Source organism: Argiope bruennichi, chromosome X2 (genome assembly GCF_947563725.1).
Source record: "Argiope bruennichi chromosome X2, qqArgBrue1.1, whole genome shotgun sequence".
In the NCBI taxonomy this organism is placed as follows: domain Eukaryota; kingdom Metazoa; phylum Arthropoda; class Arachnida; order Araneae; family Araneidae; genus Argiope; species Argiope bruennichi.
Window position 1 is genome coordinate 26,346,719 of NC_079163.1, and position 17,723 is coordinate 26,364,441.

Sequence of the window (17,723 nt, forward strand, 5' to 3'; positions counted from 1 at the left end):
GAAGTATAAATAATATTCATTCTATTTTTTTTTAATTTTATTATTCAAGTATACTTTAGGGTAGACAGCATTTTTTGTTTTTCCATCTTCATCAAAAAATAAATTATTTTTTTGGCTGTCCAACTTGTGAGCATCCAGCTTCCAACTGGCTATGAGAAAACATGGATGTTCTCGGCTCAAAGTAATAAGTTATCAAAGTTTTATCGCAATCGGATGAACGGTATGGCAACGCATAAAATACGAACAAACAAAAATTCATTTTTATATATTAGATATATATATATAATTGCACTATGCCTATAAGCTTTGCGCAAGTGCAAGCATAAAGAAAAGCATTGGCAAAGTTTTATCGCCATTGGATGAACGGTACGGCAATGCATAAAATACAAACAAACAAAAATTCATTTTTATATATTATATAATAAGCAAATTCTTCTTATCTTCTGCAGCCATATTATTAATGAAAACGGGAATATCGGCTGTATCAAAAATGTATAAAAATCGCTCATACTAATTTTTTTCTGTAACTGACTGATAATTTTAAAGAATGATACAAAAGTTGGTCAAAAATGGAGAATGGCAATTCGAAAACAAAAAAAAAGGGGGGGGGGGTGATTAAGATATCGATAATATTTTAGTCCAATAGGAATGGCAACGCGAAAGATGAATATATATATATATATATATATATATATATATATATATTGTACATTTATAAACAGTTTTTAATTTATAAAAAACTAACTATTTAATTATCATTATACTTTCACTAAAACCTTTCTCATGCTTCACAGAATTTGTGAGTAAAATTTGAAGAGAATCTATTCCATAATTTGGTAGTAGATTTAGTTAAGTTCTAGATTTTCAGTTTTATTTATTTACTCGTAAATTTATTATTTTGCTTTTGACGTTTTTATGGGTTGGTTTGTGAATATTAATTTATCGCTTTCAGGCCACTGTACATAATATCTGCAATTGTCTGAAGTAATATAAAAAAAATTAAGTTTGTTAATAAATATCATCAAACTCTCTCATAGACTGTTTATGAATAGTTTATCTTGTAGCAAAGTATCGTTTTCATGGCTGAAAAAAGTACGAATCAGTTATACTGAAAATCCGCCTGGTAAACGTTTCTGCTAGTTATGATACAAAAGTCATACTACTGTGGCTTGAGATAAAACTATTGGAAAAGGATGCCAGTTCAGGAATTATCGCCCTCATCTTCTCTCAATTCCGAGTTGCGACGCTCATTCCTAATAGATTATGGTATAGTCCCAACATAGAGCAATTTCCTGGTAGATCGACAATCACTACCCCGTGATTTTACATCTAATAGCTGGGACCGGGATTTCGGACATGAAATCGATTAGCACTCCGCATATTCTGACGTGAAATTTAGCGGTGTCCAGCATAATAACAATGCACCATATATAAGATCTTAAACTATCTTTAATAAAAGCAAAGAAACTGTTTAATTCCTGTTTTGAGTATAGATTTATCATTGTTTTCTACTTGTCATAATCATAATAAATTCTTTCGATGGTAGAAATGCAACGCGTTCCCTCACTTGGATTTTATTACGCAATAAATTTTATAACAGGTTTTAGAAAAACTTTTCTTAATATACTACTACGAAGTAGAATTTTTTATTTTAATTATTTTCTACTTATTAATCTTCAATTTATGATTGTTATTCAATTGTTTTTAACAAAAAGAATGGAAATGTTTTAATTCCTGTTTTGAATATAGATTTATCATCGTTTTCTACTTATGATAAATTCTTTCATAAGCAGAAATACAACGCGTTGCCTCACTTCGATTTTATTGTGCAATAAATTTTATGAAAACCGGCTTTAGAGACACACTTTTCTTAATATACTACGAAGTAGAATTTTTTATTTTAATTATTTTCTATTTTTTAATCTTCAATTTATAATTATTATTCAATTATATTATCGAATATTGGAATGCTGTCAAAGTTTCATCATCTTCATCAATTAATTGATAATTAAATACCGAAAATATTAAAATGGTGTATTAATTTTGAGTACACTTAAGTACATAATTTCTAAATTTTAGTATTTCAAGAAATGATTGAGAAATCGATTTCGAGACTGAACCATTACAAGCGCGAAACAGGTTAATTGAAAAAAAGAAATAAAATAAAATGTACACCAGTTTTTATTTAAATTCATTGTAAAACCACTTAATAATAACCATCTTACTAGTGTGACCAGATCTAGATCGTTTAATGTCATTAAAAAATACCGTTAATTACATAACATGAAATAGCATAAAAATTTCAACTGCAATAAACCAAGGAATTTTAAGGAAGCGAAAGTTGAAATTGTGTAGTTTACTATTCAATCAGTTATTGACGGACATTCATTTTCTATGTAAGCTAGTGTACATGTATGTCTAGTGTAATTCTTGTATCTTATTATATCAAGATTGATATTTAAAAAAATTTCAGTTGGGACAACATGTACTCAGATTCATTTTTGGAATTTCGTAATTAAAAATGAGTAAAATTGTCCTTACATATTTATATTTAAAATGTAGGCTATTCAGTATAACTAAAGCATTTTCCTTTGCCACCTCCATTTTGTTTCATGGCTATCTGTAGTCTAGTAAAATTCCTGTTTTCTCTCTCTTTCTCTTTCATGTCCATATAAGGGGAGAATGTTTCTCATAGTTTTTAAACTAGCTGCCTTCCCCTCTATTTTTTTTTTTTTTTTTAATTTTCACTAGCTAGGTACAGATTAATTTGCCAAAAACAGCTTTTTTTTTTTTTGCATTGGTTAATTGGTTCAGTTTTATATCAACGAATCTGTGTGGAACATATTGGCGAATATTTTTTATGTTATTTTCTTTTGGTTATACGCTTTTCGTACTTAATAGAATATTGGTAGATAAAACAAGAAAAATAAACTACTCTGAAATTATAAAAATGTGAATTTCTCGTTAAACCTTACCTTCCAACATCTACAAAATTTCCGCAGTTGCTACAGAAATTAGATGAAAACTACAGAATTACGGATATATAATGATAAACTACGGAAAACTACGATAAATGGACATATATACGGAAAACTACAAAATACACTGAAAATATCCTTTTCCCGAATCTCGCACCGCTCACCGCAGTACGAATAGTTGAAGTATTTTTAGCATGGCTGGGGGGGGGGCGGTGACGGAAGCTTATATCATGAATACAAAATCTCTGGAGTCATTCCTCTTAACAAAAAGTGAATATGGGAATTTGTTATGATGTTAAATTTAACAATGATGACTTTAAGAAAAGCAAAAATGCTTGCTGTGTAATGAAACAAAATTGTAAATGTCTAACAAATAGTGTTGTGTTATTTAGACAATAATAAATGTTTTAGATGATTTTGAATGATGTTGATGTTTGAAAATATTAGTTTTCAATTCTTTGGAAATATCTGTTCTTCAATAATTTGTTGATATTACGTCATATGTACCATATCAGTAAGAAATGCTATTGATGACTGGATAACCAATGTTAAACTGATTTATCCCCCCCCCCTTTTGCATGAACTTTAAAGTTAACCTCGTCAAGCTTGTGCATTAAAGAAGCGACAGGAATATTCTTCTCTCGACTTTCTCGTAAATTTCATAATATGGTACTTTTTATGTTTAGTTTATATAATGAAGAAAATCAAATATGTAATTTGAAAAATCCCTTTAACCGATTAATTGGCCCTTTGCGGTCCATCATCGAATCTGACTCGGCATTCTGAAGTATGCTTCGTTTAATATTTCTTGTTAGATAATGATTGCTATAAAAGCCGTATTTTAGCAAAAACTTTCACATTAATTTTAAGGAATTATGACAAACCTATAAATTTGTTTTTGAACTTCCTAATTCTTACACTCATATATATGGTATGCGTTTATTACTTTCCGGATTGCAAAGGGTTAATCCCCAAATTTAATGCTGGTTTGAAATACTAGTATAAAGATCGCATTCTAAAATTCATGCATCTAGCTTTTTGTTGATAAAGTTTGTACTCCGGAACGGCAGGGGGGGGGTCGTGGTTTCGAGATAAGATCCTCTATAAATACGAACCTAGTGCATGTTAAATCTGTCGAGACTCAAACTACCCCTGTGGTGTGATGTGGAAGTTTGGAGAGAGGTATACCGGCTCAGGCGTTAACCTCATTATTTTATCATGATTCAGAACTATGAGATCTGTTCAGAATTGCTCTCATATGATTTTGGAACGGCGTATGAATCTAACTGAATAAACTTTTTACAATTTCGAGTTATCTTATGCATACAACGAAACCTACCGACTGTCACTCAACCTATGATGGATTTTACTCAAAAATTCGTAGAATTGTGCAATTCTGGCGATAAAATCATATGCCAAATTTCATCCGTCTGACTCTTACCGTTTTTGAGTTATTGTGTTTAGACGAACAGAATACAAAAATATCCCCTTTCCCTCCGGAACCGAGAACAATCGAAAAAATTAATATCTATCAAAATTTCGAGGGCAAATATTTTAATGATTACTAGAATTAACCAACCAAAATTAAAGCAATTTTAAGAAACTAACTTAAATGTAAATATTTCCTGAGTGAAAATTATAAAAAAAAAAAAAAAGATACATTGTACTTAGTGCGCGCTAATGCTGCTACATCTAAAACACAAAGGAATTTATCCAAATTAAAAATAAATGGATTTTAAGTTTAAAAACAAAATGAATTAAATGGAATAGAAACGAAGGAAATGAAGAATCCAGCCTGAAGACTTTATGAAGGTTTATCCTCAGGCAGGGATTCAAACCAGGGATGTTCTTTGGGGGGAGGGGGGTTATAGTTTGATAATGGTCGTGTAGTGGTTTTGCTGTGGTCTTGCTTAGATTTGAATTGAATTTTGAAATAATATTTCGCTAATTATTTTGTGTAATTTATTGCCATTGCTTTATTGATATTAATTCTTGTATTCAAAAGCCCTAACTTCTTGTGATTTTTGTGTCACAAGGGTCAATACTTGGACGAAAGTCAGACCCTTCACAGAAAAAAATTGCTGGTCTCAATCCCTGCCTGAGGGGGACCTTTAATAAAGTCTTCAGGCCGGATTCTTCATTTCCTTCGTTTCTATTCCATTTAATTCATTTTTCTTTTAAACTTAAAATCTATTTATTTCTAATTTGGATTAATGATTACAATATTTTTTTTCTATAATTCATGTACTAGAAAGTAAAAATATGTTAAATTCATTTAGTAATTTTTGATTTTCGTATATTAAACTTCAAGATCGTTTCCAGAACATTGCATACCATCTACAAGATGGTGCATACGGAAGAAGTATACGCAGTATACCGGATATTCTCTTTTGAAACCTTCTCTTTGGCACTGATTCAATTAGCATCGTAAGATGTGTGAGTTTTGCACTTTCTGTTTCTTTCTGTCTGCCTGAACTTAATTAAATATTTAAATGAAACGAACCGTCGCTTCTTTTCATTTGCAAAGAACTAGTAGAAAGTACTCTTCAACTGTCCAAAACGTTTTCGAATGTTTTTCTTGTCCCTGAAGTTTAAAATGAAACTGGTTTGAACATCTGCGAAGTTGAATGTAAGCCACTAACTACAATTTTAACCGGAAAAATTTTACTCCAACCCCTTTTCTACCAGTTATGCTTGAAATTTTTCCTTGCGAAAATGCGCTCTTTAAAGAGAACAATTTGCCAAGGAAAAATAGACTGTTAAATAAAACTCTTCTCTAAGTGAAAAAAGAACACCTGGAGTAAAGTTCTTTTTCCCGACTTAAAGTAACATTATTCAGAATCCCCCACCCACCCCCGTTTGTTCATCTTCAGACCGATTGCAGGCTTCACCCATTGTCACGTGACCTTGGATGAAATTGTTTTCTGGAAGTATTTCTCCCGTTCCAAACCCACCCTTCCGAATTTCATTGTTTTTTTGTTTGTTTTTTTCCGCTTGCTGTACGAAATAGTTTCTTCAAAAAATAGATCTGGTCTACCATGAGATGTGTACTTTCATTTTACCATTCTATTTTAGACTGCTTAGAATTTTAGATTAAAACATAACACTGAATATTTTGTTACTGAGAAATTATTAACAAACTTTCTGAGTCATTATGAGCAACGCAACTAGGAGGAACAAATTTTCTGATTAATCTTTTCTCTTATTTTCATCTTTTGAGAAAAAAGTAATTGGTGAGAAAAAAAAATGTTTGACAGATTATTTTGTTTGGTAAAACTTCCGTTCCTAAAATAACTTAACCTGAGGCAGATTGACTGAAATATAAAGATTTGTTAATTAAGCGCAATTACTCTTTAATTATGTTTCTTTCTACTTGAGCTGTTCCTTCTTTTCGTCTTATCACATGGGGGAAAGAATCTCGCAATTTAATGCCAAGTTATAAACATTTTACCAAAGTTTGAAAAAAGTTAGTGGTGTGTTTATGTATTCGCCATGTCAGACTTTCGTCAAAGGGAAATGCAGTAATCATACTATCATATATCCGTTCTTTGAAATTATAGATACCGACTTCTGCAAATTAAGTGGCAATCGTATACGTTCGTTTCTTAATTACAGCGTCCGTCGATTTAATTTGTTTTGTGAGACAATTTTTAAATAATTAAAAACTCCGAGACATACATCCTGCATTGAGAGATATTTGCTTTCTGTTATAAAATCTATTTTGTTTTTATTTTTAATATCTTTTACATCATGATATCAGTTTTTATTATTATCTATTCAGAATTTTTAATGATTTTTTCGCTTAAAATAATGATTACGTATGACTAGATAGTAATCAAATTTCAAATCATAAAAAAACATGAATCGGTATATCTTACTATTCATTTTTTGTTTGTGTACAGCTGTATAATTTGGTGAAATTTTAATGATTTTGATTCATATATAATTATTAATGAGTTTACTGAGTTTGAGTGGAGATAATTTTGTTTGATTTTTATTAAGATAATTATGAATTCATATTTTATTTTAGATGATGTTGTTTATTCCTTTATTTATATAATTTACCTTTCATGTGAAATCATAAATTCAATTCCTTAACCCATTCTTTTTTTTTTTTTTTTTGAGACCTTTTCTAGAAGCCGAAATTTACAATTCAGTTTCATTGTACACACGGTATGCAGTCTGTCTAGAACAGGTTAAAATATTTAGGGTTAAGGTATCAAATTCTAATATTGCACACACGGTGTACTGTCCGTCTAGAACATGTTAAAATTTCTAGGATTGAGATATCAGATTTTAATATATGAGATGATAATGATTAAATAAATTTAAAAATACGTAGGAGCGTCATGAGCATTGATGTATCGTATAATGCAGATATATATTATGATCGATAATCGAAAGAATTTGATAGATTGATAATCGATATAGCCTTATTTTTAAAACGTAACCGTAAAAAAAATGAAGATGAGATATATGATGAATTCTGTTTCAATTTTTGGAACACATCTATTGCTGTGCCTGTTATATGACTACATATTCTCTCGTCTATTAAAGTGTGATGGAATATTTACCTCATGCTTTTATTTTCTTCCATTTTGTTGATAGAATTTGATTTTTAATGATAAAAATCTTACTAACCAAAACTTTAAAAAATGAGAAGAAAAGAAAATTTGGATTGGATTGGATTTTCAATTTTAAACTTGCTATTCCTCTTCAAAAACAATTTTGGGACCATCGAATCATCAATAACCAACCGGAAATTTCGAAGAAATTTATTATCTGTTCAATTCTGTTTTGCTCCAGGCCACTGTAGATAATGATGAAATATGTTTGATATAATAATTATATTTCTGTTACACATAATAAATTTTAGTATACGGCGCACGACGAAAAAAAAAATTCAAATGAATTCTTCCACACAAGCGAATAGGCTAAATTAATCTTGGTAAATAAGGATATGTTTTGTGGATTTTCTTATCATAATTCAGAGATTAAGTACAGAAAAATATGCGTCTTCTACTGGACGGGTTGTGCTGAAAATTTGCTTGGAAAAAATTTTGGTCCATACGAATATGATCAGAGCGAAGTTGGATTTTGTTTTTCCATGCATAAAAATGATTCCAAAAGCAATCGAAAGAGGGCACTCACTCATCATACTCAGATATGTTATGTAAATTAGGCAAATAAAACGTCTAGAAATTAGACTGAGATGAAAATATCCTTATTAATAAATTTCAAATAATATTAGAATATGTACAATATTCAAAATTATCGCTATTTTACCATCTTTCTCTGTAGCTTCTCACCAACCAATCACAACACCTCCTTTAATCGATGGCCTCCAGCACGCCTATTATTCTCGGGTGTGTTCCAAACTTCCCTGCTTTCCACCTCATTATAGACTTCTCAATTGAACAAACACATGCCATCGTTACTGAGATCCGCAAAAATTCATCTACTGGGCAAATGTGTTCTGCACCTCTCTTCTACCGCTCGAATTCCATTTACAACACATGTCTAGAGTTGTAAATGGAATTTATAAGCCTTTACCTTCCGATTCGCTGACTGAGCGGTTCGTAAAATTCCTTTTTTTTTTTCATTAAATGTCGCTGCTGACAGATTTGGGCAAGGATGGGGAAGAGGTGAGTTTCTTCCCCTTTATTGCCTCCGAAGACAATTTTCGCTTCGTCAGCTTGATGGTCTGATCAGAATGAATTGGCCAGGTATTCTGGACTTCAGAATAGGATCCGAAACAATGGGAAAAGAAGAGTTGATATTGGATAAGCTTAGTAAATAAATAAAGCCACTAAATCAACTATTCACTGATAATTAAAGAAAATTAGACAATTTCAGTATCTTTTGCAGAGTCGAAATGCTAAACGGAGCATTTGGTCATTAACATGTCAGTTCGGCTGAGATATTGAAAGATATTTCTTTCCTATTTGGAAAAGTGTGTCGTTTTTTCTTTTCTTTTCTTTTTCTTTTTTTAATGGTCTTTCAGCGATGTTAATTTGAACTTTGGTATATGATATTTTGAAACCAAAACCAGATTAAACTCTGTAGAGGTTTTTAGGCAATGCAAGACTTACCTCCTTTCCTTTCAATATTCCTCAACCAAACTTAAAAAATCATATAGGTTTTTGCAGTTGGGATTCCATCATGCGATGCTGAATATATATCAAATGTAACTGAAATTGTTGATTATAAATTGATATACACTAAATTATTTTGATTTATTATACACTAAAATATTTTTAGTGTAATTTATACATGAGATCTAAGACCGGCCTGAGAATGTATAGGACCCAGTTGGTGGCAATTTAATCAGCATATTAGTTTTTAAGAATCAAAGGATTTAAAGGGGAAAAAATAGTGAATCTGTCTACTTTCTTCAACATTTATTGAATTGGGGGGGGGCATCGAATATCCATTTTAAACATTTCTCTTTTTCCCGAATTAAATTTGATGCAGATATAATCTTTTGTCTATACCAGATATAAAATTTCATTTGTCTAGCAGTATTATTTTTTTAGTACTGTGCTCACATACTCATGAATAGATAAACTGATAGCAGGAGAATACAATGATGCATTTGGTCCAAAATTTGATACTGATTTACATTTCTGGTGATTGAACCACGTCCCTTGAATTTGTGAGCTATCGTTTCCAGGTGATGTCGAAAGAAAGGACCCATTGGACACATTTCATCCAGAATTTGATAAAAATCTTCAATTTTGGAGTTAACGTCTATCTCCTCCAGTTTTAGAGTTACCGCGTTAACCCTTTAAAAGGCCATTTTTTTTCTAGTCATATTATGTTAAAATATTTTTAGGCTTGAAATTAGAATAAGAAAAGGGATTCATTTAGCTTATTAGATAAATTTAATTTGATTAATTAATTAATTTGGTTAATTAATAATTAAGTAACAAATCAAGACACATCATTTTGTCTGAGATAAAGAACTGAAGCATCTAAGTTTCTGACTTACTAAAAAAATTCGTCAGAATTTATGCCAACCTACATAATTTCATACAAAGATTGATAAATTTGGTGGGAAGCATACTTCCCACGGCCCTAGAAAGGGTTAACAGGGTCACACAAATACATAACTCCAAAACTGTGTTTCGGACACTGAGAGATCTGAAACCTGAAGATTTATCAAAATCTTTAATGCGAATTTGTTGATAATTACAGTTTTATTTTATATGCTTCGTATTTAGCAATTTTTTAAAAAAAATTGCTAAATACGAAGCATATAAAATGGTTCCTTTCATTCTTAAACTCAATTTACGCACTCGGTTAATTGCACCCAGTATACCTGTCCTATCCTTCCTATTCTAGATACACCACTAAAAATTGATAGTAAATAATATTCTGATCTATGGGTTATCGCGGAGCTCAATTGATCTTAATCAATTCAATCAATAAAGTTTGATCCTTATGAAATCAATTATTGAAACCATCGTAAATCAAATAATTTATTTGTTCCTGCTGAGTGAAATTCATAAATTTTTCGCATGTGTTCATAATTTTTTTATGTAATAATTTCTAACTAATCTAAGTTCTAAAAATAATTTCCTATTCGCTCGAACTCCGGGTTCACTGTTGCACGAACTATTATTTTCCCTTAGCGATCAAAATGCGATATCAGCAAATTCATTTCTAAATATAAATTCAAAATACTTTTTCACTGTCTCTTTTTCTCGCTTTTTGCCCTTCTAGTTCGTTTCTCTCCGTCGCACTTTTCATGGCTTTGATAGAAAATCTGATAACAGATTTTTAAAAAAATAGACTATTTTTTTAAAGTTAGAAAGAGTTAAGATCATTAAAAAATTCCTCCCTTCATTCTTCAAAATAGGTTTTACACTTTTACATACACACAGACGCGTTTATATATAAATACATATATGAATAAATACATATATATACCTGTGTCTAGAAATTTAATTCTCTTATATATAACTTTATTAATTATTTGTTTCTTTATTATAAATATGTAAATATTATTTATATTCTTTTTGTTTTCCTTATTCCTTTCTTTTTGAATACACATTTTGTTATTTCATTTCCTTCTATTCTTGGTGGATATTGTTTCTATCAACTGATATTTATTTTTTAATGCTACGTCTCAGGTCAGTTTTATACTCTTTTGGTAAGCTAGATCGGCATTGAAAATTAGAAATAAATAATGGTGTGGAATTTAATCTTTATTACTCTCTGATTAAGTAAAATATAAAATAATTTGCATAATGCGCTATTATGACGATACTCTCGGCTATTTTTTTTATCCGCTACTCTCGCGTTTTAATTTATTTTTTTATACCACTGCCAATACCGTCCACCCATCTTAGCTCTTCCTCCTTGCGCATGGGTCAATACATTTATGTGTACCTCTATATGTTCGCTAAATCCATTGAAGAAAAAAAATGTATCATATTTAATGACTGTTTGACACGCACACTAAATTATAGGCGTGTCTCTTCGAAAGGCAGATCCCAAAAATTTATAAAAGCGGAAAACGTGCTTGCGTGTAATTGCATTGTGCGTCAAAATTCGAAGGCAATACTGCCCACAGTAGTTAAAAGGCGAGAGAAAAGTCAATCAGTTCTTTTTTCATTAAGTACATGTATAATCGCTTCCAGTTACTTCAGTACTGATTGATCATCAGATTTTTCATTTGTGTTTCAGCACTTTGCAGTGCTGTGAATTCAGAATTTGAAACTTCGGATCATTATTTCGTATCATCACACTGTGTGTCTACACAATGACGTGCCTGTATAAATAATGCCCAGTGCAAATACCAAAATTACGCCCTCTCTCTCTTTTTATATATATATAATATAATGATTTCTTAATCTAATTTAAATCTGAATTAATTTTCTTTTTTTTTTCTTAAATTAGTGCGTGTTACTTAACTCTAAAATTTTTCTTATATCCTGATCTAAATCTTACTTTTTTTATTATTTACTAGCCGCCTTTGGCGACCAGACGGTTCGCAAATCTTAATGTTTGTTAAAATTTTAATAATTAATGCAATTCCTACTTTAATAGCTTCTTCATCAAAATATTTTAAAACTTCAAATTTTGATAGTTATATAATTCACTCATAATATTAAAAGGCCTTCAGTCATAACGTAATATGTATCTCTCTAATTTTCTGTCAGCTCCCGTAGAATGTATGACTTAATTTAAAGTGGAAATTATTAATATGCAATTAATATAATATTATTTTTTACTGAAAGCATTTAATATAATATGATTACTGAAAACAGAGTCACTGAGCGTTTAAACTTTAAGGGCACAAAAGAATATCTTTCTTGATTTATGTAATATCTCAAGAATTTGTCAACAAAATTTTCTCAGATTTATCATGAGCAGATCGATTAATTTACAATGTTTAATTTTAAATGCATCAAACACTAAGAAAATAAAACGAATCGTTAAAATTATCGGTTGAAAACAGGTTAAAAAAACTATTTAAAAAACGATGTACTTAAAACTATAAACATATGCAAAAAATATATAACGAACATAAAAATAATTTAAATTAAGTCCGCATCCGTTTATAATAGTTGTCAACAATCAGAACACAATGCGCATGCGTGAATTTTCATCGCCAGTTACGGTAACGCAAATGCGTGAATTTTTCTACGCCAGTTGGGGTAACGCCATGTAGATTAGAAATTTTTAATTTCCTTTATTCTGTTTGTTTTAATTCAAAAGTACTCCAGAATGAATCTGAAAGATCGATTAATTAGCAATGTTTAACTTTAAATGCATCAGACATTAAGAAAATAAACAATCGTTTAAAATAATCGGCCGAAAAATATTAGCCTAGCCTCATTAGCGTGGGAAAAAAAACTGAAGCCTTACTCATTTGGCGATGGGGAAAATGAAAAGATTTTTTTTGGCGGGAAAGTTAGTTTTTAATTAATAATTAAAATTCTAATCAAAAATTCAAAAAAGGGATCCCAGGTGCACATTCCCGACCTCCAAGGTATACATGTGCCAAATTTGGTAGCTGTATTCAAACGGTCTGGCCAGAGCGCCAACACACACACACACATTGAGCTTTATATAAGTATAGATTTCTGATACGTTCTCTAACAAATTGCTGACACTTAACTTATCATGCTCCGAGCGAAGGGATAAAAGTACCCAACACACACGGCATAACGTTTAAAGATATCTAAAATTCCCTTTCCTAAATTGACACATGTCAAAGAAATCTCAAAAAGAATCTCTTAGTAAATGCTCTAAAGGAAAAATTTCGCACAAATTTCTCGTTTGTCTTGATGTAGCCAGACGCTTTCCGCCTTAGAACTCCGTGTGCAAATCATGCCCTCCCATGGAAAAATGAACTGAAGTTCATTCTAAGTTTGCCTTCTTGCTTTCCGCGAAACTATGTTATATATTTGAAACGCGACCTTTATTTATTTTTTTCAGATTTATTATACCTAGAAGACCGAAGACTGAATGTGCAATTAAACCTAATAAATAGTAGATAAAATATTTTGTAATTGATATGTTTTGAACAAATAATTTCACAATGAACCTTGTATAAGGACAGACCTTGAATATAAAATTATCATAAAAATATTTCCAAAAATGTTTGGAAGACATTTTTTATAAATTAAGTTCGAAAGTTTTATGCTAAACTTATACAGAGAAATTTCTCAATTCTATATTAATAATTTAATTAAAAATAATAAAACTAATTCCTTTGTTATAAAAAAATTATACAAAAGGCCTTGTAATTAAGTTAATATATGCAGAATCATTTCACACAAATCGTTAAATTTATTTATCAAAATTTACAATTAATATTGTTTAATAATATATCTAGCATCATATGAAAAAGTTAAAAGTGCATTGCAGGACATAAAAAGGTGAGAATATACACAAAATCTGGAAGATGAATTAAAATTAACAAATTATTCATTTGTCTATGACTTACGAAACTGCACTTTGTTATAATTTTAATAAAAGTTATTTATATATATAAAAAAAAGGATACATTACTTCTAAAAAAAAAACTTTGAAGGCTTTAAGTGTCAAAAATGCTATTAATTCACCTTCCTCATTTTTATCAACGAGAAATGTTTATGATTTCATTGAAGTCCATTTCATACCCAAAAAACTAAATCGCTCTTTTTTTTTTTTTTTTTTTTTTTTTTTTTGTCTTATTGAAACTGTGAGATATGAAAATATAAGCTTTAGTTAACTATAAGTTCATTCGCAGCTTGCTCTTGATATTGCTATCTTCCAAATTATCAATAGATCTGCCTCACATAATTTAAAACTAAAGAAAATAATTTATGAGTGTGTTTATGTTATAAAAATATCCGATTGATGTTTGGTTAATATATCTACGCCATCTTAAATTATAATATAGATTTTTATTGCTTATAACTTCAATAGTAGGTCCTTTTATTTTTAAAGAAAATTATTTCCGGATTTTGGCATTCAAAAGCATTACTCCAAATTCCAAAAAATCATTAGTTCAGAATACTGTTGGTCTTTTCTTGCTTATTAATAAAGGTTTCAATGAATGAAAATAGATGCGTCTTTCTGACTTATTTACATCTCGTCTGGCGCCGTGTTTATCCCCCCGTCTTTGTTTGGCACTCCAAATAAGAAAAGCTGGGAAATTTAATTTCATTATGAGTACTTTCCATTCCTTATTTTAGCTTGAGATATATATCTCAAGCTAAAATAAAGGACGTTTATATCAATCATAAATATACTTTCTAATATTCATAATTCGATTATCAGGAATGTAATTTCCGATTATCTGTTTTAGCATCCAAATATGTGAAAAATGACTCATTTCTAAGGACATATGATACTCGTATTAAAAGATTTCGAAATTAATACAATCTCTAGTTATAATATTGTTGAGTGTTCGTTGTTTTCGTGAGAATCAGAAAGCAAAGTTATTTCTTTTAACATTAAACCGAAAGATTTAAAAGTTCTACTCTGCTTTTCATGCGAATCAGAAAAGAAATTATTTAATAGGAGTTTTGTTATAATTTATTCTGTTTTAAATAGATGGAAAAAACCATAACCAAATAATTATAAGTTCTAATAAGCCCGTATTCCCAATTAGGCAAGCTTATTGCCTTTGAAATGTTTTAATTTTCTCTAATTTTGCTGAAACCATTTTAATTTTTAAAAGTCTTGGGAATAAGAGCTTATTAGATTTTTTTGTAATGTAACAAATTGATTCCTTAATTTTACGTCCCCTGGAAACTGCGTCCCTGTCTGCCTCACCCTAGTTACACTACTGTGTGTACAACAGAGCAAGGTTCATTTTATGCAGTAGTTTTCATATTTTATCTGATCTTCTACTGTCGTAACGCAGAATTATTAATTGTATTATTTATTCATAATATATTACATTATTTTTTGAGAACTGAAAGTGGTAAACAATTAAATGCCAAAATTCAAAGGGATGTTGAAAAAACTATTCAGATTTACTATAGTTTTGCACATTAGGAAGATGTAAATCAGTATTTGTCATAGGGTCTTTTTAGAATCCTATTTAGAAACAATGACCGACAGCAAAGACGTTATCATGGAGGCAGCAGTGGAACATTTTATCCATGATTGCCAATCATTCCCTGACAATAAAGATGACGTCAAGCTTGAAAGTCAGTTTAAAATATTGGCAAGATTTGCATGATAAAACCCAAACGAGTAAGGAATATACTGATTTGCTTAATCCTGTTAATCGATAAAGATATATATAGAAAATGAAATCAAAATTCAAAAATTTAAGGAAGAATCGGCAGAAAAGCTGAGGGACTTGGATTTTTGCCATTTTTTGCATCTACTCCTATATACCCTATAATTAATCCTAAAGGAAAAAAATGTTGATGAAAATTTAAATTCCTCTTATGATAAATTCGCACATGTCCTAAAAAATCATACTGCCAAAATTAAGTTCAATGATAACTCTGAGCTTTCCTGTGATACCCAAAATGGATTCGAAATAGTCTCAAATAATGAGAGTGATATTGTTATGAATATTGAAAATGAGGAAAATCTCATGATCTGAGGGAGCCATCAGATAGTCCTAATCCGAAGATTTGGCTAAAGATCGTAAATTTATTAATGAAAAAAAAATTCAGGGAATTTAAGTGTAATATGCCGGGCTGTATTTTAAATACCATGCTAATTCTTCAGTGGGAAACCGAAGATCAATGCGATTCTTAGCTAAGAATAATTCCGAATTTTTTCATAATCATCCCAAAAGATAGTAAATCCATCAAAATTGTCATAAAAGATCTGCCCTGGAATACTAGAGTTAGCCAAATTAAAAGAAAGATCTAAATTTAAAAAAAAAAAATTATTGTTGAAAAAGTTGTTTAGCTTCTAAGCTATAAAAATAAAAGGCATTTGCACCCCTTTTAAGTTGTTCTATCCAATAATGATAAAAATGAATAAGTCTTCCAAATTGACAATTTGCACGGTATCGAAATTGAAATATTTCAACACCGGGTTGGTACTATTCTGTGCTTTAATTGTAATTCATTTCATCATGGATCAAGTACATGTTTTATGAAATATTATAGATGCTTAAAATGTTCAGAAGAGCATACTTATAGAGAATGCACTAACATCCAGTAAAACTCGATACCCAAATGTCTAAATTGTGGGGAAACTGGACACATGTCCTCTTGAATGGCATGCGAAAGCTTCTCGAAAGCAATAACTACCGAATAAACAAAATAACTACCTTAGAATCGATATTTCATTTCCAAATGGTTTTAAAAATTCTTTAAAAAATGAAAAACTTTTCCGAACTCAGCAAATTTGCAAAACATCCGAATTCCCACAAAAAACACCTGACCAAATTTTGAAGACATTCGAAATATAAAAATCATTCTTTATGTCATTTCAAAAAGGAAAATAATGTTTTGTAACAAATATTTTGATATGCTTGTTTAAAACCTTAAAAGCCTTAAAGCTGATGTATTATCACCAACAACGCCATGAGTAAATGGAAAACTAACTTCCATCATCTTTAATTCAATTAATGGATTAATTGATACTTAATTTTTAATCTTAATGAAAATATCTAAATATTATCATCGAGAACTCGTAAATGCAGAATGTAAGATTGGACTTGAAGGCTCTAGCATCTAGAGATTACAAAATTCCGCTTTTAGGAACATGAAATAAATGAAATTAAAGTATTTAAAAACCATTTGAATGTTAAAATCGATATTATTCAAAAATACTTTTCCACAAAGGCTTGTGTTAATGCTGGCAGAGTAAATTTCTTGTGTATTTTAAAAATAAGCTTTTTTTCTTAAAGCAGATGTTGCAAAAAGTAATCAACTCTGGCTTGCAAAGTCGTATGTAATTGATACATTCATTTTTTTTTTTAACTATACAGATGGAATGTGAAATGAATGAAACAAGATTCCTTCTGAACTTGTAAAAGATATGGAATTTTATCATTAATAAAAAATCTCCGGAAGTTAAACGAAATTAGATTCCGATTTCGTTTTTTTTCCGCGTTCCAAAAGGAAAAGATAAACATCCTTTTTGCGGAAGTGTGGAAATGATATTTATTTTAAATCATTAACGTTTTGAATGTTACTATTACATTAAATAGCAAATGGTGATTGGATTTAAAGGAGAAATCGATCAACCGTAAAAATCGATTTCAACCGTGAGTTTTAGGAAATATAGTAGAGTCTCCATTCAACGAACTTTCATTGAAATAAGTTT

At 30.1% G+C, this 17,723-nt stretch overlaps 1 protein-coding gene across 1 annotated transcript in view; it reads left to right on the forward strand.

Annotated features, from left to right (window-relative positions):
• Window positions 1–17,723, forward strand: part of LOC129960790 (D-glucuronyl C5-epimerase B-like) — a 74,274-nt gene that overhangs the window by 20,348 nt on the left and 36,203 nt on the right. The gene's annotated exons all lie outside the window — the stretch shown is intronic.